At 42.9% G+C, this 23,123-nt stretch overlaps 1 protein-coding gene across 1 annotated transcript in view; it reads left to right on the top strand.

The window, feature by feature from the left end:
* Positions 1 to 513: 513 nt before the first annotated feature.
* LOC108936674 (zinc finger protein basonuclin-2-like) overlaps positions 514 to 23,123 on the top strand; it is a 131,172-nt gene continuing 108,562 nt past the window's right edge. Inside the window, exons 1-2 of the mRNA XM_029250551.1 lie at positions 514 to 537; positions 3,221 to 3,224. The gene's annotated coding sequence lies outside the window, so the exon portion shown is untranslated. The remainder of the gene's footprint in view (positions 538 to 3,220; positions 3,225 to 23,123) is intronic.

Genomic DNA, 23,123 nt, shown 5'->3' on the forward strand with positions numbered 1-23,123 from the left:
GTGCTTTTAAGCAACTTTTACAACTTTTATTTAAAGTCAGGCCTTTAAAATTTCTTTTCTTCATAATGATTAGGAAAAATGCCACACGAAGTTGCATTTGCTAAACTGCAGCTTGTCAACAGTTTGGATATCTTATTATAACTCAGAACACTGAGACTACATTGAGTGTTTTTATAATCAGAGGGACAATGTGGTTTCTGAATGAAGGTCTTTTTCCCTTTAATATCAGCCCTGTATTTCACATATATTTACATGTATATAGAAGAAAGATCTTTCTTTGATATATGTATAGAATATAGATGTGTGAAAAAGCATGTGTATGTGTATATATCTATTTATATCTGCTTTTTCGTTTTTGCAGGTGTGTCTACATAAGGTGCTGTATTTCCCATCAGCCCCGATGAAACACGCGGTACAGCTGCTCCTCTGGCTCCGACTGCAGTAACCCCCCGGAGGCTCGGCAGCCAGGGCCCTGTGATCAGCTCCCTCATTACCGCACGGTGTTTCGGCGCGTCCCCTCAGCAGCCGCGTTTCAAGGTGGATTTCCACCTCTCATCCCTATTAAGCCTTTGCGTAGATTTACAACGTACGAATCGCATCAGCAGACTTTAAAGTTTAAGGCACATTTCAAATTGGAGCGTGTTGTCTTTTTTCTCTCCCTTCTCTTCCTTCAATAAGGACACATGAGGCCCCAGGCGCAGAAATGCCTCCGCTCGCCGGAAAATTGAGTCCGACCACATCAATCAGGACAGTTTTTGAGAAAGCTGCACCTTTTTGTAATTTCTGTTAGTGATGTGTAAGCCCCCGTAAACACCTTCTCTTGCAGCGAGCTCTTGGGGACGGGGAGAGACGGCTCATTAAAACATCACTTTCCCATTTCGGAAACCTTGTCTCATGGGTTAAATTACCTTTGCTTATGCTGAGCGTGTTCGTGACAGGATGCCTTTCTCGCAGTGTGAACAAAATGGGGCAAATTTATTTGCTTTAGAGGAAATATTTGAGCTTGTTTTTGGATCTTAAGGAGCGTAATTTGCGGGCGGAAGACGTTGTTTGTGTGGATGAACCACCGCTGTCCCTTGACGGGCTGCAGAGCGGCAGTTTAAAATGACGCGCAGGCAACGACTCTCGCATGTTAATGCTGTAGAGCGTTCATGGAAATTAGGAAAGACAATGACAAATACATGTATTTAGCAAAGAGGATAGAAATATCAACTAATGTATTTAGGAGGTGGCAGGTGGTGCAGTGGTTAGCGTTGCCATCTTGTACTCAGAATGACCCCAGTTCAAATCTCACCTCTTACTATAGTACTTTTGATCGAGGTTGATAGGTAAATCAGCGTAAGTAACTTTACACTGTAAGCTGCTTTGAAGAAAATTGAATGTGTTATGGAGTCTCTTGCTTCTACAAGGTTTTTGAAAGTCTGATAAGAATAAAGAATTTTATCCTTTGACTTTAACCACTGGAGTCATTGATTTCCGGGAACATTTGGATGAAATGAGTAAATTCATTTGCACTTCTCTCATTCCTTATTCTGCCCCACTCTGCACCACGGTACGGGTGGGTCTACAGTCATTGGAGCTTTAGCGGTGCGGAGGTGCAGCGGCCTTTTGTATTTACCCCCAGAGTAACTGACAGCAATTCACCCATATATAAAGAAGTGTATTTAAGGGTAAGCGGCTGGATCAAGGGCACTACAGCAGGAGATGGGATTCACATGTTAGATGGGTGTCTCACAGGGAAGGCAGGAGCTCTAAGCACTATGCCACCTACTGCCTGCTAATTTCATTCTTTTGTGCTTTTAACATTGACAGTTAAAGAGCAACAACAAAATGCGCCTTCTCAAACACGGCGACAGCGCAGCAGTAACGGAAACGGCGGTAATAATCTCAGCATTTGAGCCTTTTCATTTTTGCACAAGAGGTAATTAATTTGAAGTCTCTTTGCGTTTACTTCACTTGGAAGGAGGAAGGGAAAAACAGAGAGGCACGCGCACAAACACTCAAACCAAAAGTATTATTATTCTCCTCTTAGCCGCACGGGTGTAAAATGAGTTTTCTCGAGCTCCATTAAAATGTGCGGGCCCTTCCCCTGACAACGCGGAGATTTGCATGCCGCGGCGAGGCACTCGGCCGAACGGAAGAGCGCTTCCCCTCAGAGTGATGCTGAGCGGACAGATGACATTTGCGGAGAGCGCCTTGCCCACTCGAGTGCCAGGGCATTCTGGGGAAAGAATCGGCGCTTTCCAGGTTCATCAGTGGCGTGGGGGAATATTGCAAATGACACCACCAAATCAACTGTAAATAGACGATAATTTGATTGACATCTGGAAGGCTGTCACAAAGCGGGGCGCGCTCGTGAGGTGCAAAGGCAGCTTTCGAGTAAATCACTTTTTTGTCCGGTGGGGCTCAGCCAGATTATAATTGCTTGTCCTTCCCTTCACTGCAAATTCCCCATTACCGCAACCAGCAGTGTCTCATTTAAAGGGTTGTCATCTAAATATGCGGCACACACCTTGATTTAACCCTCTGCGTGCTTGTCCTTGTGGAAGGGCCCCACAACATTGTTTGCACGTATGTGTGTGTTCTACTCTGTGTCCAGAGCCTTTGTGATATGTGCAAAGTCATCACATTGTCATTCTGGACAAAGGGAAATCAATAAATAATATAAGTAATGAAAATGTTATATATATATAAAAGATATATAAATTTGGCTTACCTTACATACACATACTATATATGTATATATAAAGCATCTGTATTTATTGGGTATATTGTATATATTCTAAATTGCTTCTTAGTTTTTTCATTCTACAAAGAATCTTTATACAGTTGATGGGTTAACTCAAAGCAACACAGATGTATTCATTTCAAATAACATGGTTAATTATAACATTCATTTCCCCCCGTTTCCCTCTTAAGTCATGAATCAGCTCATTTAGTGTTGTTGCTTGTGCAGTTCTGGGTTGTAAATTAAACTGTGTCATAATTTCTATAAAATGCAGAAAAAGCAAAGATGAACTCAGACGAACCTCACTTTTCATGCTCATGCTCATTCTGAAACATCATAATAATAATGCTAGCATGTAGTGAATCAAAGGAAACCCTTTGCCTGGTTATTTTACATATTGCCCAGCTGTGTTTTGCTCATACATTTACCGTGGTTTTTGCTTTTTTCACATGCTTTCCCTGGACCCTGCAATGGCTCTGCTCATCACTGGAGTAAGGTAAGCTCTTACGGTTATAACGTACTATCTGATTCCTACACATAGGTGAGCTAGTGATGCTCTGAACAGTAAGTCCAGTTTCCTGACTAACACTGATGGAGAACAACTGATTTATGTGTTAATGTGTTTGGAATAAGTACAGCTGTGCCGGCTGGAATGTCCTCGGGGATTAGGAAAAAACCCTTGGCTGTGCAGTGCTCATGTGAGCTGAGCTAGAAGAAGAAGACTAGACATTCTCAGATCATACTGTACTGGCCAAATATGTTTTCACATACAAGGGGTTTGCCAGCGTGGTTCTCATTCAATATACATGTACATACGACACATGAGAACAACAGTCATGACACACATTGTGCACATCACACAACTCAAAGTATAAAGAGACAAGGTTTGAAGGAAACACAATGGATGCAATAAAAATTATACAATAAAGACTATACAAACAGTACAATTGCTTGCACTGGATGATCCCGCAAAATCGCCATTTTCATTCAGTTAATGAATTGATTGTTTAGTTCAGGAATGAATGAGTTCACGTTACAAAGTGGTTCAGTCACAGTGATGAGCAGTGATGGTTTACAGCGTCTTCAAGGGTCCGTCTGGAGCATGTGCATCTAGTCACAAGTCTTTAAATGCACCATCGTTCTTAAAGCTGTCGCACAGCCCTGCTGTGGTGCTCTTGGTGCTCCAGAGGAGCTCTGTCTTCACCAAGGCTACTTTGGAAATACTGTGTTTGTTTGCAGTGTGCTTTTGTTTGCCTGCTGGACACCGCAGTGCGTTTCCCTTCTAGGTAGAAGTGTCCGAGGAGCTTGGTGTGCAATCCCTCATTTGACAGTGGGTCCTGCACACATTTCTGTCTCTCTTACACACAAAGGATTTGTTAAAATGAACCTCCAGGTCTGCCCCCAGCAGCCACTCAGAAGGCCATCCCTGAAACAAAGGAGTGGGTGGAGCCCAGGCTCATTTGCATCTACTTTGCAGCCTATGATTTCTTGCATGGCCTTGAAGGCAGTCAGGATGGAGGCGAATGGCCTTGGGCCAAACACACTCTGCTGGTCAGGGGGGAAACACCCAAACACACACTGCTTGTCAGTGATAACCAGCAAAATGTGCACCACCAGTTGGGACTAAACAACCAAGTGTGAACTGTTAACTGAGGAAAATAAACAAATGTGCACCATTAGTGGCCAACAGTACATTGGCCATACAGAAAGCAAAGGGAGCAGATAGCTGCTTGTGTAGAGGTTAGAGCTGCTGCCTTTGTCCACAAAGGTCACACATTTGAATAAGGTAAAGTACTGTGGTAAGGTACTTGCTCCAAATTACACCAGTAAAATTACCCACGTGTATAAATGTGTAAATAATTGTAGATAGTTCAACATTGTAAGTTATTTTGTAGCAGAAGGCCTGTCTTCACAGTGTCCTCGTTCGTAGTTCCAAATTAAATAAATTATAGCAATGCACAAAGAGATGGACTTGGATGGGGGCATTTGCCCAGAAGATGGACGAGGCATCGCTCTTTAAGAGCTTCTTCCACGTGTCTACCTGCTCTGCAGTCTATCCCCCCATCAAGCCAACCCCACACACCCCAAAAGCTGCGGCTCGCTAATCTTGTCTCCTTTGTACCATGCTGCGGTGCTCCTGAAAAGAGGTGGCACATTCTGCTAATTGTCTTGGGCTGGCCCCACGCGCCGATTTTGTCAACAGCTTTGAAAGGGTAGGCACGGGGCTAAATGGAACAGGAAGAGACGTGGCAGCGACTGATAGTCCATTAGTTACCTCGAGCAGCACGCTTCACCACGAACCACCTCTAATGGGTTCTCAGCAATAATTACTGTCTTTCTGTCCTCGTTCAATTTAACATGACATGCGCTCGCCAGAGTCGCACGGCACACATTTGCACTCTAACGACCTTAAACATCCTCCATGGCTATGTTCGAGTTACTTACATGATGCTTTCAGGAGAGGTGGGACTGAACACCCCCAAATGTGGAGTGAGACGCGCGGCTTTACCCAGCTGTGGTGCGACAAAGATTTGTGTCCTTGTTCGGAGCTCGGGTGGTAATGAAAAAGTTCCTGGGTTCCCATTATCCCGCTCTGCCGTGCGTGTTAACTACATGGCTGCAGCTCACCTGCCCTCCCTGAAGGCACCATCTAGATTTAGTTCTGCTTACAGTTTAATGGCGCTGCCTAAGGGCTCCAGGTTGCAAGGGTCCGACAATTCGACCAGACCAGACTGTGTGGGAGGTAATTTAGTGGAGTGTGTCCCGCACCATGCTGGGTGTGGCTCCAAACGCTGCATCAACAGTTGTGCATCCTCAGCCAGACAGCCGCGCAGGTCGGCCGGTGAGCCGCACTCACGTACCCTGGTTAGCTGTGTCCGTAACATCGTACTTAAAGTACAAAACAGGAGTTTCTCCATTCACCTATGTGCTCTTCAAAGGGCTTGCAGGTAGTGTGGTGAACATATCCGGTGCCTTACGCTGAAGGGATTCAGGTTCGAATACCAACTCCTTCTGTAGCACCCTGGTCAAGTTGTCTACCCTGACACAGTAAATGTTACCCTGCTGTGTAAAAGGGTGAATCAGTGTTGTAGCTTAACACTGTAAGTCACTTTAAAGAAAAATGTCAGACACGATGAATGAAACCTGTATCATCTGATTAATTCTGTTCTTTCTTTAATCCTCTTCGCTTCAGTTGGAGCATAGGGCCTTCACTGCATGTGTCCATTGGTCTCTGCCCTGGTCTCCTATAAATTGCTTATAATAATCAAATCTATCTATCTATCTATCTATCTATCTATCTATCTATCTATCTATCTATCTATCATCCTACTGTTCTTTTAAGAGATTACTTTTAGAGAACACTTTAAGTCGCATGTGTACATGGTGCAGTGGTTACAGCTGTACAAAGGTTTGAATCCAACTTCCTACTGTAGTGTGCTTGAGCAAGGTAATTACCCTGAATTGGTGGATTAACAATTACCCTGCTGAATAAATGGGCAAAACATGTGCTTTGGAGGAAAGTCTCAGATAAATAAATATGAATTATGCACATTACACATAAAAGGGACGACTGCAGGATTTAACACCCCAGTGATACATCAAGGTTCCTTGTGTGTTTCAATTTAAATTATGACATGCTTAACACCAGACCAAAGAGCCTGAGCTATGATATGGAGGAATGTGTGCAGCTGCAGGAGGTATAACACCTATACACCTGCAGTGTACTCCAATCAGGGTGGTTTCTTTAGGCAAGACCTTCACTGGTAGAGAGCCTACAGCTTCCAGCACTTGGATGGTTGTTTTTGGTCCAGGGACAGCAGCATGGCCTCCCCCAGCACCCCCCATTATCCCTTTTACGCCTGGCACCAGGAACCCCTGAGGGCTCCCGAGGCGACCTGAACCCCCTGCAGCCCACATACGGCTTCATGGCACGTCCAGGAGCAGGAGTTCACCTGGAGCTGTGGGCCGCAGTCAATTAGTGTGGAAATGGCTCAGCTCAGACAGGTGCACCTGCCTGATACTCAAATATTTTAGCTAATACTTCACTCGTGGATTTTATATATATATTTATATGAATTTTTTTTCGCATTTAATTTGGTTTACCTTTGTTTTGCTACTTTTTTCAACTATGGTTACATTATATTTACATTTATTCATTGAGCTGATGCTTTTCTCCAAAGCAACTTACAATGTTAAGTTACTTACCATTATTTACCCATTTATACAGCTGGGTAATTTTACTGGAACAATTTAGGATGTGTACCTTGCTCGTGGGTATTATGCTGTTACTGTAACTATTGTATTTTATTCAGTATATGAAAACTTTTAGGTGACCTCTGACCCAAGCGGCAGAGATTTTGGGTAGAGGGGAGAAGGAGTTGTTGGGAGAATGTACCACCTTAAGGCAGCCCATGTTGCTTTTTTGTTTTTCTTTCCCAAAAGGAATTTGACAATCATCTCATTAAAACGCTGGTTTCCTCCCTTCGGGTATCCACTTCCATACACCATACGTACAGTAATCTGAAACAAAATTGCCTAAAATTATACATCAAATCAATTTTCACATAATTCAGAAGTTAATACTGATTACTTTTATCAAGACATAAAAATGAATATATGTGTCTAGTATATGCCCAGTGTTCACAGTTTTTTCCTTCAGAGCTGAGGATTGCTGAGGACTCAGATTCATCAGCTCTGATGATGGATAGTGTGTTTTGTATTTATTATAACTCAACTGGTGTTGAAGGCCATTCTGTAAGTGAAAGGAAACAAACTTCAAGAATTTATAGCCGTTATATGCCTACAAAATGGTCAATGGATCTACACCTCAATGCCTACAAGACCTGATCACTCCTTAGAGCCCAGCAAGAGTGCTGTGCTCCGCCAGCTGTGGTCACTTGGTGGTCCAACTCACAAGGGTCCAAAATCAGAGCTCTGTAGGTACTCATTTTGGCTCTAGTGGGATGAAATGAGCTCCCTCTTTTCCTCGGAGCTGCTGAATCTGTTCCAGCTGCTGAATGTCTTCCAGGATTCAAGACAGGTCTCAAACCCATCTCTTTCAACCAACAACTCTCGTGATCTCCTAACAGTTCCATCATCTTACATCACACCATCTAGCATGATCACCTTCATATTTCTTATCAGTTCTATATGCAGCTACTCATCTAAAACTATGGTATTGGACAAACTGACTGTTTTTTGACAATCAGGTGTCTCTACCTAAAGTTGTCTATTGTTGATGCACTTTTGTAATACATCCCTTTGAAGAAAACCACTAGCTGGACATTGTCTGCTGTGCATGTGTCTTGAAATGGTTTACTAAGAAGTTTCAATAAAGTTGCCAGGCAATTTATTTACCTTGTTGCTGGCAAATGGCACATAACAAAAGCAGATAAAGATAAACTTAGATAAAGTGCTAATACAAAGTGCATAGTTTAACAGGACCTGTAGCCTGCTCTTTCAGTGCTCTCAAGAGGTGGAATTTTGACACCCTTGAAAGAAGGATGACGTCATGTGGAAGTAGGACAGTTTCAGTACCAAACAGGGTACAATGTATGCTGCATTTTCATGACTCCTTCTTCTGAAACTCTTCAGATGTACCATTTCAGAAAGGGGCTCTGTTCTCCATGGACTAAACACGAAGTTGAACTGTTGTTTCTGAAGAAAACAAAGGACCAAAAAAGAAGTGAGCCCCGTGGCCACCAAATAGCCAGTGTTTTCATCTATCCACGGCCACATTATACACATTATTATGATGTTAACAACTCGACTCCGTATGCAACTTTTCCTCCTGGCTGAGGGATACCTGGGGCAGATTGAGCAGATTGAGCAGATTATGTGAAATCACCGCTGCCTTGGACCCCGTGCACCACATTGCCCCCAGCCCGAGTGGCTCTGTGCTCCCAGTCCCAAATCCCTCACAGCCAGGGCAGACTGTGGAAGATGCCTTCACAGCCTATCCCCTGTGGTTTTCTATGACTATTCAGTCAGGCCGAAAAAAAAGGAAAAGAAAGTTGTGTAGAGAGGAGAGGCTTGGCGTGTGAATCCTCCAGGGTGTACAGTGAGCACTCCGAATACTCTGAGCACATTGCATTGGCTCACAAAGAAACTAGAGAAAAACATCACTGGGTGTAAACATTTACTAAGGTTCTGACACTGGATGGCTACCGGGGCTCTCCTCTGTTTTATATGAGCTTTTACACACAGCCTTCTTCTGCCGTGAGCAGCCGATACACAGCTGTATGCTGCACCATGTTCAGCAGTTTGGGTAGTACTGCAGCTGTCTTTATGAGACTAGAACCACCAACCTTCAGAAGACAAGGAGGTGATGGTTTGGGTTACAGTAGCTGCTCTCTTCTTTCAGAAAGTACTTAGCAGTAAAGGGGCAAGGTTTGCAAGCTCAAGCGGCACAATTTAAAGAAAGTTCTCTTCTAAATCCAAGACGTTAAGTGTGTGAGTTTGTGTATGTCTGTGTGTGTGGAGTGTTTCACGCTGTGGTCAGCCACCGCAGTTGTTCGCACGCTCCCACTGCGGCCACAGGACGAGGGCTGCTGCGCACTGAGGGTGTGTCTGTCGAACCGCAGTTTGTTTCCTTTTGTTCCTCTTGCCATCCTCTTGCCATCTGTTTCGCTTTACCGTGTTTCATGTCGTCTCCAGTCGCCGTGCCGCGGCTGTGATTGGGCCCAGACCTGCCGCCCTCCCGCTCGCTCTGTGTTCGCCTTTCTGTCGAACCTGTGGTCTTTTCTGTGTATACACTTTACGGTCCTTACTGATTATTTATTATTGTTTGCCGAAATGCAGACTAGAGAAATGGCTGTTTAGAATGAGGGTGTCAGTCTCCACTCTGCCCACTTTTTTACTATTTTTTTTTTCCTCTAAGTCATAACAGATTTTGATGTGGCTGCAACTAGGTGTAATGATACATTGCTGCACAGCACACAAGATGCATTTACTGCTCTATACAACTAAGAAATAAGATTCACTCTCACTAAAATAACCAACAAAGTGGGGGAGAGGGGACTTCTAGAGCAGAGTTCTTCATGGGATCTGGAAGTGTAGGATTACTTTGAAGAAAAACGCCATCTAACTAATTTAAGTGAAAAAAAATTAAAATATTGCTAGCTATAGGTCTATTCTATTACTATCTATTGCTAACTATTGCAAGCTAGAGATCAGCAGGTGGCATAGCGGTTAGAACTATTGCCTTACACTCAAAGGACCCAGGTTTGAATCTAACCTCCTGCTGTAGTACCCTTGATCAGTGTACATATGCTGTACTGATGCAGTAAAGCTTATCTTGTTGTTTATATTGATAAATCACTGTGACAACATACTAAGTCACTTTGGAGAAAATCATTAATTAAATACCCAATGTGTAACAAAGTTTTATGGTAATTAACTTTTATTTGTTCTCTGATTCTAGATATTAGATATTAAAGTGTTTTTTTTTTTTTTGTATAGAAAAGGTTAACAAATATTATACCAATGACATAAAGTGCTTTCAGAAAAGCAAACATTCATACCTGAATATCCAACTATTGCAAAGAGCTCTCGCGTTACAGTAAAGGTAACTATAGAAAAAAGCTGCAGCCGTTTCCCAGAGAGCTCAAAGGTGCCAGTGTAGTATTCCCAGCTGACTGGAGCTCAGGGTGTTAATCTTCAATAAGTCACCACACAGGGGGAACATGACAGCGGGTGAGCACCGAGTGCTTCTGTGAAACACCTGTTCTCTGTCGAACCCTTGTGGTCTCTCTGATGCTCTGTGGGTGTGGCACACAAATACATGCAATTCTGTATTAAAATAATGTCAACCGGATTAGACTTTTCCAAACATTTTGGTTTTCAGTCATATATTATGCAGTACTATACTGTGTTGCAGGGTAACATACACAGCTGGGCAGAGAGTCCACAATTTTTCTGTACGGTTTTCAAACCTGTTTAGAATTTTTGCAGATGTTTCAAAAAACGGGGTGCGGTGGCACAGTGGGTTGGACCGCAGTCCTGCTCTCCGGTGGGTCTGGGGTTCGAGTCCCGCTTGGGGTGCCTTGCGGCGGGCTGGTGTCCCGTCCTGGGTGTGTCCCCTTCCCCCTCTGGCCTTACGCCCTGTGTTGCCGGGTAGGCTCCGGTTCCCCGTGACCCCGTAAGGGACAAGCGGTTCTGAAAATGTGTGTGTGTGTGTTTCAAAAAACCTTTAGACTTTAACATTTGTAAAAGCTGGAAAAAAAGAGTTATTAACCAGCAGCGGGTGGCGTAGCAGATAAACCCACCACCTTGCACTTAGGAAGATCCAGATGTGAATCCAGCCTCCTGCTGTAGTACCCTTGATCAAGGTACTTGCCCTGAACTGATACAGTGAAAATTACCCTGCTCTGTAAATGGGTACATCAGTGTAAGTTGCTTTGGAGAAAAGCATGATATAAATGCGACCATTATGCCAGCTTTTATCTAGGGTGACAGTGTTCGGGTTTCATTCTGGGATACTTATAGTGAGCCACTTATGCACCTGTGTAATTCTTCTTACTACCTGCTGTCCTGTTACCTTTCTTTTACTTTTGAGACGTTACTGGCAAATTCTAGCATTGCTTCAGTTTAAAATTGTTATTATTATTATTATTATTATTAATGTTGTTGTTGCATACTGTCTTTCAGCTGTCATGTTCCCTCTGCTTTGTGCCTTGTCTTCCTGAAATCGTTAAGCAAAGTGATCACTTTGGCATCTCCCTCTTCAACAATTCCCTGTACACCTCATCTACCTTCATACGCCTTCACACTTTATCCTCCCAGCAGATGCCTCGTAAGTCATGAGCTTTGGCCAGAACTCCAGGTGCTGACAACAGAACCAAGGCAGCCTTTGATCTGGAACTGGGAGCTCATGGGCACCACAGCAGACCTGGTTCAGCTGCCTCAGCATAGTCATAGCCACCATGCCCTGAGAGGGTGGGGGTAGAAAGAGAGAGAGAGAGAGAGAGAGGGGAAGTCGGAGAAGCACAGTACTTATACGCCTGTTGTGAAAGAAAGGAAAAGGAGGGACTGAACCCTATACATGCAACAAAGCGTTATTGTTGCTATAATGTAGGTACTTGCTTCTTACGTGCACTGGAGAGCACATAATTTCTTCTTCTTCTTCTTCTTCTTCTTCTTCTTCTTCTTCTTCTTATTATTATTATTATTATTATTATTAAGAATAAGAATAAGAATGTTGTTTCATACTGTTTTTTCAGCTGTCATGTTCCCTCTGCTTTGCGCCTTCTCTTATTATTATTAACTTTTCTATTTACATAGTGATCATCATCAGCATCTTTATTAATGCTGTTCATTGAAAAATACTGTGTATACCACAGGTGTGTAACCATTTGCCATACCAATAAAGCATGATGAAGTTAAGGACTAAGAACAAAAGACAGAAAGAAAGGCTTGTATCTTTAAGTTAACAGAAGAAAGAGACCTTGATGAAATCATAGCTCAAACACACACACACAAACACACACATGCACGCGCACACACACAGTATACAGAAACAGAGCAGAGGTAGGCTGGCGAAGCTTTGATGTGACCCTTTAAGATATGAGCAAAGCTGCCTTTACTTTTGTGTCTCAGTGGCTCTTGCAGCATTAATATTGTATTGGTTGTGTGCACCAGTGACTCCGAGTCTCCTTGTTGAGTATATTAATGCCTCCCCCCCACCACCCATCGTAAGTGTTTCTTCAGATGATTTAATTTGATTGATGTTCGTCTAGCATGGCTTTCAGAGGGGAGATCCTACTGGAGGGAGATTGGTTCATGGTTGGGTGTTACGGTCGGGGGTGTGTTTTCCCACAGAAGTCAGGAGTTGGGAGAGGTAAAGGCCACTGGCAGCCTAACTGATGTCCTCTGTCTCCAGGCATTCTCAGGGGAGGAGAGCCTCTCGCTTCACGCCGTGCCGGTCAGCCTGTTTGAGCATCTTCGTATGTCGTCAGAGATCATGTGATCATGTCTTTGTGATATCACCCGTGTGTGTCTGTGTATGTCTATGTGTATGTGTTTCTAGTGTGTTTGGACCACAGTGACCAATTTGTTCTGCTGTCTCACCACAATTTATATTTATCTTCTGTTACTTTATTTTGAATTTTTTGCCACTGACACTACCAATGTGCTTCACACTGCTTGCCACAAAGATTCTCTTTCTGGCTCATTTGGATCAGTTACCCTACAGATGGAGAGGAGCTGGTTGTGTGAAGACAAGATGATGGCTTTTAGTCATCTTTCAGCAGACCTGATCTCTGCGTGACTTCTCAATGAACTTTGATTTATAATGATTATTTGAGGGTGGGTGGGGGTGCGGTGGCGCAGTGGGTTGGACCGCAGTCCTGCTCTTCGGTGGGTCTGGGGTTCAAGTCCCGCTTGGGGTGCCTTGCGGCAGACTGGCGTCCTGTCCTGGGTGTGTCCCCTTCCCCCTCCGGCCTTACGCCCTGTGTTGCCGGGTAGGCTCCGGTTCCCCGTGACCCCGTAAGGGACGAGCGGTTCTGAAAATGTGTGTGTGTGTGTGTGTGTATTTGAGGGTGGCACAGTGGGTAGTGGTGGTGCTTCACAGCTCTTGTTCTGCAGATTTCAGTGTGGGTTTGGCTCTATCTAGAGTTTGCATGTTCTCCCCATGATCACATGGATCTTCCCCAAAGTGCAAAGATGTGTTTCAAGTGAATCTGTGACTCTAAACTAACTAGCTTCCTGTTCGGGATGTACCCTATGTGTCTGGATGGACTCTGGACCACGGTGACCCTGCAGTGGTTATTGATAATGCATTGATGGATGCATGGATTACATTAAAAGAACACAACGCGTTTCATTGTGTATTGCAATGTTTATCCAGTGCAGGGCTCAGTCTAATGGATGCTGAATGTTTTGCAATGTGCCGAACTATTTCTCTCTGTACGACTGATGCTTGGGCCACAAAGCCTATGGGAATGACACCGCTTGCATTGAGCTCACCAATTAAACTCTTAGATTCAGAATGGAACCTGGTTTCTTCACTTCTGTAATGAAGGACTCAGAGGGGTGGTTCTTGAGGTTTTACAGGTCACAAAGTAACTCACAATCAGCCACCGTAATTAAAACTTGTTTCATACCAAATTGTTAAAGGAAAAGTTTTGCAGTGTTTTGCACCAATATTTGTCCAGTGTGTGGAGTGTAAAAAACAGAACGGGGGTTGAAGCTGTGAAACGGCACTTAATAGCTGTTCTAACATAGCTTGCATTCTGTCACGATGAGCCGCTTTGTAGAACTTCGATTTTATTAAACCAGTTAAACTGAGTCCTTGTTACGCATTTACAAAGATACATTTTTTTTATTTTATATTTTTATATTCTATTTTATATTGTATTTTCTTTACTTGGCTTTTTAAAAATTTGTTCATTGCAGGATAAACCTTGCCTGCTTTTTCATATCCAGAGATTATTTGGCAGTAGAGGGCACTCAGACAGAGCAGGGATATGGAACCGGGATAATTCAACCCACAACACCATTCCCGCAGTGTTTACCGCTCATGTCTGATGTTCTTGAATAGTCGTGATTTATGATAAAACGCACATGTTGCACATTTTGGCGGGATAAATCAATAAACAGCATTAAATGGTAGTTTGAGGAGATTACTTTTTTTACTTTCAGTTAATTTAATTCTAATGTACATCAAAGTTAATAAAATTGTATAATAAAAGTGTTACAGAACATCTTTTGTTTATTATAGCTACATCTGAGACTTTTACTGAACCATCCTAGGGAATAAATCAAGATAAATTCCCATTATTACACATTTATTGATTATAAAGTTAAGAAGGGAAACAGAAAGTGGTCAGATGGTGAAAAAATGTTGTACCTTTCGAGTTAATAAAGAATAAAGGAACATAAATCCTGCAACAGACTGGCATCCTGTTCATGGTCTAGCCTGCCACATACTGTTTTCAGGATAAACTCTGGAATACAGCAATCCTGTAACGGATGAGTGGTTGATACATAAATAAATAATATTCTTGCTGTTCTTTTTTTAAATTATAGTTTCATCTGTAGTTTTTAAAGAATGTAGCCTGTGAGTATATCGAGCGACATCAGTAGTATTAATATTCGAGTGGTTGTCATGCAGTGGCTGGATTTACAAATAAACTGAGACACAAGCACGCTTCCAGTTCCTTCAGTATCTGGAGTGGAGGACACAGTGAATAATGTGCCCGAAAACATCCGGAGAACACGGTGTAGACTTGAATAGGATGAACTGGATGGAAGTGGACTGAGCCACTTGTAAGTGTCCTGCATCCCTGCAAATTACTGCAGAACTGCTGGAAAGACATGGAAGCTCATTAACTGATTAAAAATGTTCACCAAATGCCTTGTGGGGAAAGAAAAAAATAGTTTCCTTTGTGTACCCAGAACTTTCACATTCATCATATGTGGTATAAATTATTTCACCTATTACCACCAATTGAATGTATACAAGAGCAGTGAAGCAACTGGCAGCTAACTAATGGAAGCAGAGAAAAAGGCAGTGATTGAAACGCAGGAGTAGATTTGAATAAGGAACTGAGATGGGACCGGAGGGGCAAGAAGAAAAAATTGAAATTCACTTAAGTTGAAGTTTGGGGTCGCAGCAGGGAGACTGTGGAAATGTCACTAGGGGCAGGACAGTGCCACGCCACGGCCTCCTGCAAGCCATGGTCCTGTATGGAAACAATTATCGACTCTGGGAGGCTACAGACACCCATTGAGGGTACTGGCCAAAAAACGTACATTTTTCTACAGCTAAATTGCTTTCGTATGAGTGCTAACAGTGCAAGTTTAACTTTTACTTGTTCTTTTTTTTTATTACCATCAAGTACGAAGCCGTATTTTAATTCAGATCACACATCTCTCATTTAAGCAAACAAGCCACAAAAAATACCGCTGCTAATTGGACTAATGCTACTCCCTTTGTGCGTGCTGTGGAGGCGAGGGGAAGTGAATAACCCCGAAAGTCGGCTTTTTTCACAGCAATTAAAGTCCTTTATAGAATGTGCTGTGTTGGGCCTCCAGACGGAGTTGACAGTGCACAGCTTTGGGAATGATGGATGCAGCTCAGGTTCTCATAGATTGTCCCATTTTCCCTCATGATCCGAGAAAGGCATCGACAGCTGATTCGACCAGTAAAAATGAGCTTGCTGCAGCTGGAGAAATTGCTGTACACTTTTGGTAAACAGCCTGACCACCTACTGGGGTTTTCTGGATACATCTGAACATATCATGCGGTAAAGGTGTGACACACCAGAGGTGTCTGAGAAGAAGGGGCCCTTCCCTCCAACACTTAGCTCATGAGACATTTTTGTGGTGTCTCTCTGTGTGTGTGTGTGTGTGTGTGTGTGTGTGTGTGTGTGTGTGTGTGTGTGTGTGTGTGTGTGTGTGATGGCCAACATCCAGTCAGAGTGAGATGTGATTGCAAGACCCTTTAACTTTCAGTGTTTTAAATTAAATAAGATCTTATTGCTTGTTTCCTAACTGGACCGTGTCAGTGTTTCCACAATACCACTCAGTATATCTAGTTTTCTATATTATATATTAAGTCCTCAGCATTAATATAATTAATTCCTGAAGTAAAGATATAATTACCTTGAGACGTAGTTATTTTCATAGTCATTACTGCAAGAAATAGATTTTAAAAAATCAGCCCAAACAAATACTTCACATTTATTTAGCAGACCCTTTTCTTCTATGTACTGTTATGAGCCCACACACCTTATTCACCGTGGTGACTTACACTGCTAGATACACTACTTACAATGGGTCACTCATCCATACATCAGTGGAACACACTCTCTCTGTCACTCACACACTATGGGGGAACCTGAACAGCATGTCTTTGCACTGTGGGAGGAAACCAGAGCACCCTGAGGAAACCCACACAGACACAAGGAGAACATGCAAACTCCACACAGAGTGGGGATCAAACCCACCTCCTCTTGCACCATCCAGGCGCTGTAAGACAGCAGCACTACTCACTGGGCCACCATGTTGCCCAATTTTGGCCTATTCTCTAAACAATATCATACACACAGTGTAGTATTTTTTGAATATAGTATTAGTTAACAGTTTACAGATATAGTGAAGAAGCTGATTACTTCCGGTCTTGTTGTTTCTTATCTAACTAGAGTTTGACTACAGTACTACAGTAGCAAGAGTATAATAGTATGACAGAATAACTTAGCTCAAAAATAGGTTCTGGTGGGTATTTTCTGCTCCTATACCTCTCCAGGGGGTGTGGCAAGTGGTTCAGTAGCATTCTGCTGATGCTAGCATATTGAACAGGGTGGTGGTGGACTCAAACTGCCTGCAGGCCTCACAGTGACAATCTCTCACTAGGGACACAACAGCACCTTGGTTCTTCCACCGTGATGCTCCCATTTCTGCCCTAAGAGCGAGTCAGTTATCCTAAAGGCACCTGCTGAGAGCTGGGATTGCAGAGCAGGGTGCAGATGCTCCAAGCATACTCTGTTCTGGCGGAAATGTAGCGTGATCTCATGGTAGTTGACTCCTTACAGCACACTTCTCACCAGGTGTATCAAAGCAATGACTGCCTTACAATCATCCAATGTTGCCTCTTCACAAAGCACACGCACACAGTCTGAAACCTCTTGTCCCGTGTGGGGTTGCAGGAAGCTGGAGCCTAACCCGGCAATACAGGGAGTAAGACTTGGGGGGACACACACACACACACACTCAGGGCAGGACACCAGTCCATCGCAAGGCACCCCAACCGGGACTTGAACCCCACACCCACTGGAGAGCAGGACCCGGTCAAATCCACTGCACCAACCCCCTCCCCCCTTCACAAAGCAATAAAAATTAAAAATAAAAAATGTGGAAGAGAAGGCCACAGTAATGTTCTTGCAGATCAAAAATCTGGAGCAACATGTTCAGATTGCAATCACAGTAGTCTTTTTCCCGATATGGCTGCTGACACTATGATTTAATGCACCTACCGTATTGCCTTGCAGTGATGGTTCCTTCTTGCTTTCACATGATATATCAAGGTTTCTAAAAGGTGGCTGGCGGCTGGGTTCGAGGAATCAAGAGTGGCACAGTGTTTCCTGTCATTCCAATTAACTAGATAGCTGTAATTATTCCCTGTAGCTGGATTGCCTTCCACCGACAAATCTGAGTGTTGGTTTTCACTCTGCCTTTCAACTCCTATGTTTACTCCTTTCCAGGAAATAAATAACATAAAGAAGAGTTAAGGGCAGAAACCATATTTTTAAGTATTATAGGAACACACATGTTGTTGACTTCTGCCTTAACCACAAAACATGTTTTTTTTTTTTTTTTTGTGAAGACTTTTGAATGAATTTATCTCGGAAATAAATAAAAACATCTGAAAACAGAAATTTAGGAATACATAGATGAGTATAGTCGTAGACTACTGTTTAGCTTCTCCAAATGCTAGCCATCGCCTTCAGTGTTGCTGTCTTCACAGCCTCAGTAGCTCACTGCTTGTTCTTTCTTTTCTCATCATTTCCTTGATAGCCATATGTCTTTTAGGGAATATGCACAATTTATAATTCTTATTCTGTCCCCAAGGATCCCTTGCAGTGCCGCTCTGTGTGATTTAGACTGCTTCCAGTTCATCATCTGCAATAACTGTGGTGCAATATTCCCAAACTTTATTCAATTTATGCATATGAAACATTTCAATGTAAGTCATAATGTGGGACAACTGTCAAAGACACTGAAAGGAAATTGAGGCCTTAAATGTATTAAGAATGTGGAATTTTCCATATTTTTCGCAAACACTGTGGTGCTTGGAACCTTTTCTGCGGTTTAGAAAAGATACTCACCGCGGTTACCGTCGGTTCTATGCTGTGCAACAATATTCCTTTAAAAAGTAAATGAATAGAATAATGGCAAAGCTTAATGGGTCTTGATTATGCCACTGTAGCAAACAGGTTGTTAAGTTATAAACTCATGACACCGACGGTGAACGGCTCTCCCTCGAGGTATCTTTTTTGCGTTAATTAGAGGGCCCTCATTGCAATTAGCAGCCTTTCGAACATTTTATATGAGCCGCTCCTTTTATGTCTCCTGCTTTGCATAGAAGTGTTAGGCCAAATGTCAAATGAGTTCCAACATCGCAGGCTAGAAACTCTGCACACATATTCCCAGCTGTGTATTCACCATGGAGCTATAACCAAAACAATTTATCAAGCCTCCGCTGGTGTTAATTGTGTAATTTTTCTTCAAGACAAATTTACATAAAACATGTTTTTTTTCTCTTTTTTTTTCATTTTTTTAAAATTATTTTTACTGTTGCTGGCCTGTTAACAGATAAAAAAAAAACACGCACTTACACTAGCGCGTGATGTAGCACAAATTAACTTTTAATTTTGTTATCTTAACATCAAATATATATTCATTACATGTCTTTCCAGGAAGCATGTTTCCTTCTAAAGAGAGTAAACATATTGCAATGTGAAAAACTGTGTAATCAAACAATATAAATATCAAACTGCATCAAAAATTTATTTGAATTCATTAATTTTTCTATGCTCCATCAGAACCATTTAATGCCTCCTCTCCTTTGCGAAATGTAATTTAAAAAAGAAAAACACAAATGAAAAGACTCGGTAAGAGCCGGAAGTGAGATGTGGCCCTTTCTCCGTAAATTGCATTTTTGCGTCCCAGCCACTCCAAAACCAGACTGAAATAATGAGCCCCCCAACCAAAAAAAAAATAAAAAAATCTGTTGCAAATAAAAGAAGGAAGGTGGTCCACCCCCACAACAAATATATAACCCATAATGACCCTTTCAAGCAGTTGGGTGAATGAAAAAAAGGAACGGCTTCAGACACTCCACACTCATTGCGGATAAATCAGGATGGGGGAACTTAAGTGAGAGGTGCCCAGCGACGGCACGGCCGGGATAGGAGACAGCGGCTGCGGCTCTGGAAGCCCCCCAGCACCACAAGTCCATTTTAAAGGACCATTTTTTATTTTATTTATTTTACAGAATTATCATGGTAGTCGGTACCCTGATGCTACTACCAACTCTCTCCCCTTTTATGCATTTATGTGGATGGATGTTTATTTATTTATTTAGAACAATGACAAGGCCACTGAAAAAAAAACTTAAAGAAAAGGTCCCGCGTAAAAATCCTTGTAAAATTTTTAAAAGCCCCAGCAATTTGATGACTTTGACAAAGATGAAGGGAAAACACACACATGCACACTCACAGGGAATGTGGGAAGTGTTAGGCAGGCTAACCATTTTAATGTGTTTATTCTCAGCAGTTCCTCGACTGTGTAGGAGTCGGTTAATAATTTAAGAGTCCCATGGGGAGGCGGGGGGCATCCTGCTCCTGGTTCACCGAGCGATCCCCATGGGACCTAGCCGTGCCATAGAGGGATCTGTGAACAAAGTGATGTTTTCACACAGATGAGCAGAGACCTCTGGCAGCGAATATAAATTTGAATATACCTTTGGCTCCTCTGTCGGTTTTATTAGTGCCGAAGACTGCAAATGCAATTCCATTTTCATCAGCTGCTCATCCTCTGTGGGGTTGCTTTGTTACAAATAAATTTTGGAAACACAGAGATAGTACGTTTTTATGTTTTTCACTACCATGTGTAGCATTCGTCACCATTTGGTCACTTTCAGTTTTCTTTATTACCAAGACAATTAAAACCAAAACAATAGAGCCATAGTTCAAACTATTCAGTATTCAGTATTTATATTGCCACAATAAATTAAAAAAATACACTGCAAGACTTTTAACATTTTCATTAACTTCAGGTAGCTTTAAAATGAAATGAAAATAAAAATGTTTCCTATAAACTTATATTTATATTTTTGTTCACGGGTTTATCCCATGTGTAGTATTCATCATCTTGTAATTGACAACGATTATCTGAAAACAGGAATAATTTTGAATGAATAAATAAATTAATAAATAAATCTGTAACTTAAGCACTGATAACAAACACCCAGTTTTTTTAGTATTTATCATTTAAATATTGTTCAGTCGCTTATGTCACGTCCACAGCCGCACCGCAATCAACAGCACCTGATGCTGATCAAGCACAATCGGAGCACTTGCCTTTAAAAGACCCTCCTCAGTCCCCGTCCACTTGTGGAATCTCACTGAGATAGCTGTCCCCATTTGCACTTGTGGACCGATCGCCTTTGTTCCTCGGCTTCTGATCGTTCACCTCACCTCCTGACTACGTCCACGGATCCTCGATCCCATTGCGACCGCCGATCGACCGACTCTTTGCCCGCCCCCAACAACGAGAACTCGCCTGACCCCTCTGTTCCTGACAAACGATCCTGCACTTGGGTCCAGCCGTCCCCACGTCCTCTGTTCCGCGTGACAGCTTGCCGCTCAGAGAATTTTTCTTTATTTTATAATCACCTGATTCAACTCACTATCTTGACAGAACTTGGACTTTTTCTGCTGGGCCTGGGTTTGCAGCTTGCCTTCAGTTGAATTTAATTTCAATTAAATTCTAATCTAAATGAAATACATAAATGAGCAAATAAATAGATGACATGGCAAGGAGTGTAGCTGACCGTTCAGATTTCCCCAGCTCGCCTGCACTTTGAGCCTTCCTCTTGCCTTATGGGTATGGGTGGTCCTGTGGAGGCAGGGCAGCCCCGGCATGTGGCTGAGAATGTCGAACCCGAGGGCCGTGCCAGAGCTGTGCTCACCAAGCTGCTGAAGGACCAGCTGCAGAAAAGATTTGTAGCTTAAGTTTCATGTTCAGAAAACCTAGAGAGCCTAGAGGTTTTTTTGCACTGGGGGAGCCCATAAGAAAGTGCTGATTCAGAGCTCAGATCATGCACCGGATGCAGGGCATGTTTATAAAAAAAAAAAGTCTTCTCCGCTAGGTAATTTAGGGCAACCAAACTGCATAAATATGTCAGGAAATGTTCTCAGACACCATTACTGAGCCCTGGCTAATTGTTGCTTGTTCCGTATGGAGCTCGTTCGGAGAGAGAGAAATCAGCATGCTAGGCTCGCTGAGATTTATGTAATAAAACAGTAATGTTGTTTGTCTCCAAGGAAAATGTGTTAAACCTGTCAATGCTGAACAAAGGCATTAAGTGCCAATGGCACCGCTATCCATGTATTTTAATACTGCTCCATGTGCGCTTTAATCATGCTAATTGGAACCCGGTGCCGGAATTGTAATGATCTCGCTCTTTTTCAGCTGCACCCAAACATGGGCCTCGAAGGAACATGGATAGCGGCACCTGTGTGGTCAGTCGTGTGGAATGACCACTAACAGGCGGGGGAATACGAGGCACAGGCACGCAAGGCAACACACACATACACGCAAACCCCTCAACTTTATTAACGCTGAATAACGGCTGGCAGGAGAAACTTGTGTGATTGGTAGAGCAGGAAGGAAAAGATTTTTGCGGTCAAATCCAAGTGGCTTCCCACCCCAGCTGGCCATTCCAACTGTAATCTCTCATACATGCATATATTATCAGAGACTGTTTCTCCAGCACAGGGTCACGGAGGTCCAGAATCTATCCTGGAGGCATAGGATATGAGGCAGGGTACACCCTGGATGGAACACCACTCCAACACAAGGCAGTCACACGCATTCATTCACACACACTTCCACGCTAAGGGCAATATGAGGTCACCAGTTTTGCAGAAACACATGCCTCTGCACTGTGGGAGGAGGCCCATGCAAACAGGGGAAGGACATGTGAACTCCACACAGACTGTAACAGATGTGACATCGTGACCAAACCTACGGTGCAGGAACTCTGAGGCACCAGCACAACTGATTGTGCCACAGTGCAGCCCTATAATATCTCAGTTCATCTTTATAATTTAATTGCTATTCATTGCTGTATCTTAATTTGCTCATACAGCTGGATTTTTTACAGAAGCAATACTTTACTTACATACACACACACACACACACACACACACACACACACCTTGTCTGAACCGCTTGTCCCAGGGAGCCGGAGCCTAACCCGGCAACACTGGGCGTAAGGCCGGAGGGGAGGGGACACACCCAGGACGGGATGCCAGTCCATCACAAAGCACCCCAAGGAGGACTTGAACCCCAGACCCAGCAGAGAGCAGGACCTGGTCCAACACCACTATGTCCCCACCTACTTTGCTCAGCCTGTGATAAATCAAAGTTACAGTTATTTGAGGTAGGTAGCCGATCCAATTTTAAAATCTGTCTTATTATTCTTAGTCATAGTAGCGGTATTAGAAATTAATTAGAAGTAGATTTTTTTTTCTACTAGAAGTGTTTCGTGAAGTCCTCCTTTAATTTACCTGAATCTTAAGCCGTGATCCTGCAACTTATCGTGCTGTGTCCTTGCACTCGTAACAAGTCTGCTCTGTGTTTCCATGCATGGCTTTTTCTATCCTTG

Source organism: Scleropages formosus, chromosome 3 (genome assembly GCF_900964775.1).
Source record: "Scleropages formosus chromosome 3, fSclFor1.1, whole genome shotgun sequence".
Classification (NCBI taxonomy): Eukaryota; Metazoa; Chordata; class Actinopteri; order Osteoglossiformes; family Osteoglossidae; genus Scleropages; species Scleropages formosus.